Here is an 8,036-nt window from a genome sequence, read left to right on the forward strand (position 1 = left end):
AGTCAAAATGAGATGAGCAGCAGTGAGCAGTGCTTGTGTTTTTAATGGCTTTAAATTGATGTCAGACTCAGGAAAACGTCCTTCACATGCACTTGTTAAAGAAGGTCAAGAGGAAGACGTCGTGTTCTGAGACACATAAGCTGGACGTCCGTCCCACAGCCGTCTTTTAAAGATCAGAGCATGAACTTCGTCTCCTCTGCAGACCAGTTTCTTCTCCACTGTGTTGAACGTTATAAACCTTTCGCTATGACGCGCAGAACAGACTTACACGTTCCGATAGGGAATGTAATCATATTCAGGCGTTTACACAGATATTATTCTTCTATTTAACTGATTATTTACAGGATTACCCACCTCATTCAATCGGATAGAAATTGTATTCTGAATGGCCTCAATCAGACTAGACTATTCCGACTGAGGTGTCTACTTGGACGTATTCCATTCTGATTAAGCTATTAGTTGGATTACTAATGGATTATTAGGCTGCATGTAAACGTGGCTAATGAGGGAACACAAAACATTAGTGAGGGAACGCATGTTGTTTCCTAGCTCTTTAAAGGACTAGTTCAATGTGGTTTCCTAGCTCTTTAAAGGACTAGTCCAATGTGGTTTCCTAGCTCTTTAAAGGACTAGTTCAATGTGGTTTCCTCCAAAGCCATATTTTTTCACTTTGAAGTGATTAGGAGGATTATATGGTGTAAAAATGTCTTCCACAGAGCACAGAAGGGCATCCAGTTGCAAAGATTATGGGAAAACAAGAACGTCTTTTGAAACGAGCTAACTTTAACACTTTAACACAAAACAGACAAACTAGAACTACTCAATAAATTATGACAGATATAGGACAGTAGGGACTAGATAGTAAACTGTGGACATTAGGATATCCAGTTCTGTCTCTCTCTCTACATATATATATATATATATATATATATAAAAATCTTAATGAGTCAATTAATTTTTCTCTCTCTACATATATATAAAAATCTATTATTTTTTTTTAAAAACACTATATCCGTAACATATTTAAAGAATAGTATAAATATTTTTCCCCAAAATGTGTTCTTATAATTTGTATTGTATCTGTATTTTAACATTAACTATTAAAATATACATTTACCAAATATAGTGTTCAGAAATTTTATTTCATTTCCATAATACATCAATTGAAGTTGTTTTCACTTGTAACACACACACACACGTTTGTCTTACTATACATCTGGGGACGTCCATAGGTTTCTATTGATTTTTGTGTTACTGTAGGTAAATAATACTACACTTAAACCTAACCGTAACCCTAACCCTAACCTCAGTATCCACGAAGCAACTTTTCTGCTCCTTTAGTTTTCAAATAAAACAGTAAATGTGGTGAAAACAACACATCCTCAATCGAGGACCTGCAAAATGTCCTCATTTAGGCAAAAACTTCATACAGTCCCATCACAGCGAGGACATGAGGTCCTCACAAGTATAGCAGTACAAGAACACACACACACGCGTGTGACGCGCATATGAACAGTCCATATCTGCTGTAAAGTATGAAGTAACGAAGCAGCAGCGCAGAATCAGTCCTCTCAGAATGTGTGAAGGACCGCCAGGCACTTTAACTCCTTTATTATAATCATAACTGTGTATTTTGTTGAATTTATTTGCTTTTTTTGCATAAAATTCCCCAATTCCTCAATCCCACATTAGCTTCCCTGCTAGCGTTCCTCTGCTCTAGCTCCAGCTACCTGTGTGTTCCTCCGCCCCAGAGGCGCGAAACTGGAAAGCTGTGACGCATCACATGCCCACCACATTGAAACGAGCGCGGAGCGGTAAAATAGTCCAGCACGTGTGCTCTGTTTTCGCGCCAGGTTGTACGGTAAGATGGAAATAACAGATGAGCATCGTCTTCCTGTATTATCGATATATTGGAGGCCTATAGGCTTACAATTCGGTCGAACGTTCCCGTTCCACCTTAAACGGTGCAGCGTTTAAGGTGGACCGGGGACCTGAGAACAAGAACAAGAGCCTATACGCGTGCTTTTATGTCGTATCATACTCCATGAGCACACATTTCACAATAAACGCGACTATTGTGTAAAAAAACTATAAAAACGAGCGAATGGAGAAAGATTTGTGCCGAAAATGCCGAGCCGCTCCGGGGTGAACTGAACAGACTCACTCCCGGAGTGATATGCTGAATAGGGCGGTCAGTTTTGAGCTGCAATGGACATTAAACGTTACAGGAGAGGGGAGAACCGCTTTACTCGTGTCTGGTTAGGGCTGCACTGCTGGCTCTCTCACATCAGCATCGAGCGGGGGGCGTGGCTGTCGCGGTGTCGTCATGCGAATAAAACCCCCCGCGTCTGCTCTGTGGGCTGATTTGGACTGAGCTTCATCCCCAGAGTGAGCAGAACAGCGGTCCGGGCGCAGGTTTCGGGTGGAGCACAGCGAAGATGGCTAAACTACTAACTGCGTGCATTGGGGTGCTCGTGCTAGCCATGCATTTCACAACACAGGTATGCTTTATTCACACTATACACTGATCTCTTTTATTTATTAATATTATTATGATTATTATTATACTGCTAATGTTTATTTGTAAAACCAGCAGTGGACATGTGAAATGTATTAGAGTTGTTTTCATTACTGTATATAATGTATAAACAGTGGAATGATATGATGGTAGTAAATGTTTGAATGCTGTGAATTTTCCAAATGAGAAAGAAAATCTATGTGTGTATGTCGCTGCTGTCGGAGCCAAACCTCGTATCTCCATTTTTGCTGTTTCTCAGTTTTTGACCTAACTTGAAAATAGCTGTTACTCTTTACATTGGGTGTAAGGTTCATGATGCACTGACCAAAAGAAATGACCCAAAATGACTTGGAAAGACGCCCGGTTCCATTGACTTACATTAAAAGCCAAGTCGTTTTTTCCTTCTCCTGTAAAGTTGTCTTTTTAGAGATTTTTGGGGGTTTTCTTCTGAGAGCAGCGATTTATAGAACCATTTTAAGGCATATATATATATATATGTGTGTGTGTGTGTGTGTGTGTGTGTGTGTGTGTGTGTGTAGTGAATGATTTGGTGATTTGACATATATAGTCTGACCTATATATCGCTGCTGTCAGAAGAAAACCTATCTCCAAAATAATAACTTTACAGGAGAAGGGAAAAACCTACTTCACTTTTAATGCAAGTCAATGGAACCAGAAGTTTTCCCATGTCATTTTGGGTCATTTCTTTTAGGCCATTCACCATAAAATTTACGAACAATGTAAAGAGTAACAGATACTTTCTAATTATGTCAAAAACTGAAAAATGCCAAAAATGGAGATACAAGGTTTTCTTCTGACTGCAACGATATATTCTCACACACACACACACACACACACACACACACACACACACACACACACACACACACAGTATATTAATTTATATAATGTTGCTATACCTTTTGGGTGGGGCGATCATAAGCAGGCCTGACATTTTCTGCATTTCCAGACTTTGACTACCTTTTTACTTCCCTTTTAACTTCCACCTGACCTTCAGAGCACCAACCTTGCTTACGCCTCTGTTCTTCTCTTCTTATGCTCTTCTGTTCCAACTGACTTGCTTTTTCTTAAAAGACAAATTCTCATCTTTTTCACACAGGTCAACTGTCAGAATGGCACACCGTCTAGCAACGTGACTAATGCCACGAGTTTTAGTTCGACCACTCTGACTCCCGTAACCATCAAAAATGGGACAAACCACACTTCTGCAGGCGGGGCCGGCTCCACGGTGCTGCCTGCCGGACTCAGCCTGCTTCTGCCCATTGGCCTGCTCAGCTCAATCCTTCACGGCGACTGGTAAGCCAGGAGGAGGCTGGCCGAAGTTTGATGACCAAGAAGGACTTGAGACAATCGGTGGCGAAGATGGACAAAAGCCAAATCCCCCAAAGAGCTTACTTTTCTAAATTCTCGGGAGGCAAAGATGCACCATGGATGAATCTGTTGTATTTTTTTTACTTCAGAAAGCTTCAGTAGCTCAGTTGTGGCCTACTGCTGCTCATGCATCGAGGTTTAGGCTACACTTGGATAACCAACGCTCCGGGCTGACCAAGGATTTACAAAATTGGGCTCTTTGCAGAGTTTTCGTCCCGTGAGAACGCCACTGCTTGTGCGTAGGCCGCCGAAAGGGCAGCTTCTCGGCGAACTGTCAATCAATTCCTCAGATGCCCAGGAAATCAATACGTTTGATTGAGGCGAATTATGAATTACGAACCATATCTTGTCAACTTTCCCCCCTTAAAAAAACAAAAAACTCGCACTTAAATTTTTCTAACCGGGTCCACTTCACTTTGTCATGTAACAATCAGGCTACTCGGTCAATTTTCCTTTTAGCTTAATCCCATTTTGTGTCAGATTGTACTTTATCAGATTGCTCATTGTAATTATTGTCAATTTTTTGTATGAATCGTTAATGCTATTTTAATTGTCCATATGTACAATAAAAGAGAATACTCCATCTGTTTTATCGTCATTGGGTACACTTGACCACGCCCTTTCTTTTGTTCCTCCTGACAGATCAGTGGTTTTCAATTGTAGTGGGTAAAGCCCAACTTCCCACCACTCGCAGGGTTTCTAAAGAGTGCAACATGACTAGCAGCTGCACAACTGCAACTGACTTGGTTTTCAGTGTGGGTTCTCGGGTCTAATTCTGAGGATCCTCTTCCCAGCGTAGTTCAGTGTTTTCACTTCTTATCAACACCAGTTTTGGGCAGAGTACTTTGAAAAGGTAGTAGCAGCTGAATTCCTGAATACATTGTTTTGAATTTAGTAACGTAATTTGCTGTCAGGTGTGAAGGAAGTTATATATTCTGAATACTTTTGGGACACATCCTAATAAGTCACATACAAAATTTTGGCATATGGCAACAAAAAAATAGCAAGTTTGAATATAAAGTGAGTAGTGATATGATTTTTAGTTAATGCCATGTATGTAACATCATGTGTCCAGCACAGCTTGTCACACTGATTTTCAGTCTACTCAGGCATTAGCAGAGCTCAGTAACACTGAGATTAATAACTGATCACCACATTGATTTATCAGTCTACTCAGGCTTTAGCAGAGCTCAGTAACACTGAGATTAATAACCGATCACATTGTTTTATCAGTCTACTCAGGCTTTAGCAGAGCTCAGTAACATTGAGATTAATAACCGATCATCACATTGATTTATCAGTCTACTCAGGCTTTAGCAGAGCTCAGTAACACTGAGATTAATAACTGATCATCACATTGATTTATCAGTCTACTCAGGCTTTAGCAGAGCTCAGTAACGCTGAGATTAATAACTGACCATCACATTGATTTATCAGTCTACTCAGGCTTTAGCAGAGCTCAGTAATGCTGAGATTAATAACTGATCATCACATTGATTTATCAGTCTACTCAGGCTTTAGCAGAGCTCAGTAACATTGAGATTAATAACCGATCATCACATTGATTTATCAGTCTACTCAGGCTTTAGCAGAGCTCAGTAACACTGAGATTAATAACTGATCATCACATTGATTTATCAGTCTACTCAGGCTTTAGCAGAGCTCAGTAACACTGAGATTAATAACCGATCATCACATTGATTTATCAGTCTACTCAGGCTTTAGCAGAGCTCAGTAACATTGAGATTAATAACCGATCATCACATTGATTTATCAGTCTACTCAGGCTTTAGCAGAGCTCAGTAACCTTGAGATTAATAACCGATCATCACATTGATTTATCAGTCTACTCAGGCTTTAGCAGAGCTCAGTAACGCTGAGATTAATAACCGATCATCACATTGATTTATCAGTCTACTCAGGCTTTAGCAGAGCTCAGTAATGCTGAGATTAATAACTGATCATCACATTGATTTATCAGTCTACTCAGGCTTTAGCAGAGCTCAGTAACACTGAGATTAATAACTGATCATCACATTGATTTATCAGTCTACTCAGGCTTTAGCAGAGCTCAGTAACACTGAGATTAATAACTGATCACCACATTGATTTATCAGTCTACTCAGGCTTTAGCAGAGCTCAGTAACGCTGAGATTAATAACTGACCATCACATTGATTTATCAGTCTACTCAGGCTTTAGCAGAGCTCAGTAATGCTGAGATTAATAACTGATCATCACATTGATTTATCAGTCTACTCAGGCTTTAGCAGAGCTCAGTAACACTGAGATTAATAACTGATCATCACATTGATTTATCAGTCTACTCAGGCTTTAGCAGAGCTCAGTAACACTGAGATTAATAACTGATCATCACATTGATTTATCAGTCTACTCAGGCTTTAGCAGAGCTCAGTAACACTGAGATTAATAACTGATCACATTGATTTATCAGTCTACTCAGGCTTTAGCAGAGCTCAGTAACGCTGAGATTAATAACTGATCATCACATTGATTTATCAGTCTACTCAGGCTTTAGCAGAGCTCAGTAACACTGAGATTAATAACTGATCACATTGATTTATCAGTCTACTCAGGCTTTAGCAGAGCTCAGTAACACTGAGATTAATAACTGATCACACATTGATTTATCAGTCTACTCAGGCTTTAGCAGAGCTCAGCAATGCTGAGATTAATAACCGATCACATTGATTTATCAGTCTACTCAGGCTTTAGCAGAGCTCAGTAACACTGAGATTAATAACTGATCACCACATTGATTTATCAGTCTACTCAGGCTTTAGCAGAGCTCAGTAACGCTGAGATTAATAACTGACCATCACATTGATTTATCAGTCTACTCAGGCTTTAGCAGAGCTCAGTAATGCTGAGATTAATAACTGATCATCACATTGATTTATCAGTCTACTCAGGCTTTAGCAGAGCTCAGTAACACTGAGATTAATAACTGATCATCACATTGATTTATCAGTCTACTCAGACTTTAGCAGAGCTCAGTAACACTGAGATTAATAACTGATCACATTGATTTATCAGTCTACTCAGGCTTTAGCAGAGCTCAGTAACACTGAGATTAATAACTGATCACATTGATTTATCAGTCTACTCAGGCTTTAGCAGAGCTCAGTAACACTGAGATTAATAACCAATCGCATTGATTTATCAGTCTACTCAGGCTTTAGCAGAGCTCAGTAACACTAAGATTAATAACTGATCACATTGATTTATCAGTCTACTCAGGCTTTAGCAGAGCTCAGTAACACTAAGATTAATAACTGATCACATTGATTTATCAGTCTACTCAGGCTTTAGCAGAGCTCAGTAACACTAAGATTAATAACTGATCACAGTGATTTATCAGTCTACTCAGGCTTTAGCAGAGCTCAGTAACACTGAGATTAATAACTGATCATCACATTGATTTATCAGTCTACTCAGGCTTTAGCAGAGCTCAGTAACACTGAGATTAATAACTGATCACATTGATTTATCAGTCTGCTCAGGCTTTAGCAGAGCTCAGTAACACTGAGATTAATAACTGATCATCACATTGATTTATCAGTCTACTCAGGCTTTAGCAGAGCTCAGTAACACTGAGATTAATAACTGATCACATTGATTTATCAGTCTACTCAGACTTTAGCAGAGCTCAGTAACACTGAGATTAATAACTGATCACATTGATTTATCAGTCTACTCAGGCTTTAGCAGAGCTCAGTAACACTGAGATTAATAACTGATCATCACATTGATTTATCAGTCTACTCAGGCTTTAGCAGAGCTCAGTAACACTGAGATTAATAACTGATCACATTGATTTATCAGTCTACTCAGGCTTTAGCAGAGCTCAGTAACACTGAGATTAATAACCGATCACATTGATTTATCAGTCTACTCAGGCTTTAGCAGAGCTCAGTAACACTGAGATTAATAACTGATCATCACATTGATTTATCAGTCTACTCAGGCTTTAGCAGGAACTTTTTGGTGTTTACAGACAATTTACTAAACTGCTACGAACATACTTCTTCTAAAGTACATTTTTGTGGGGAAGAATTGTAAAAATATTCTCATAGAAATGCAAAAACGTAACTGTATTCTGAACA

This window comes from Pygocentrus nattereri, chromosome 10, assembly GCF_015220715.1.
Source record: "Pygocentrus nattereri isolate fPygNat1 chromosome 10, fPygNat1.pri, whole genome shotgun sequence".
NCBI lineage: Eukaryota > Metazoa > Chordata > Actinopteri > Characiformes > Serrasalmidae > Pygocentrus > Pygocentrus nattereri.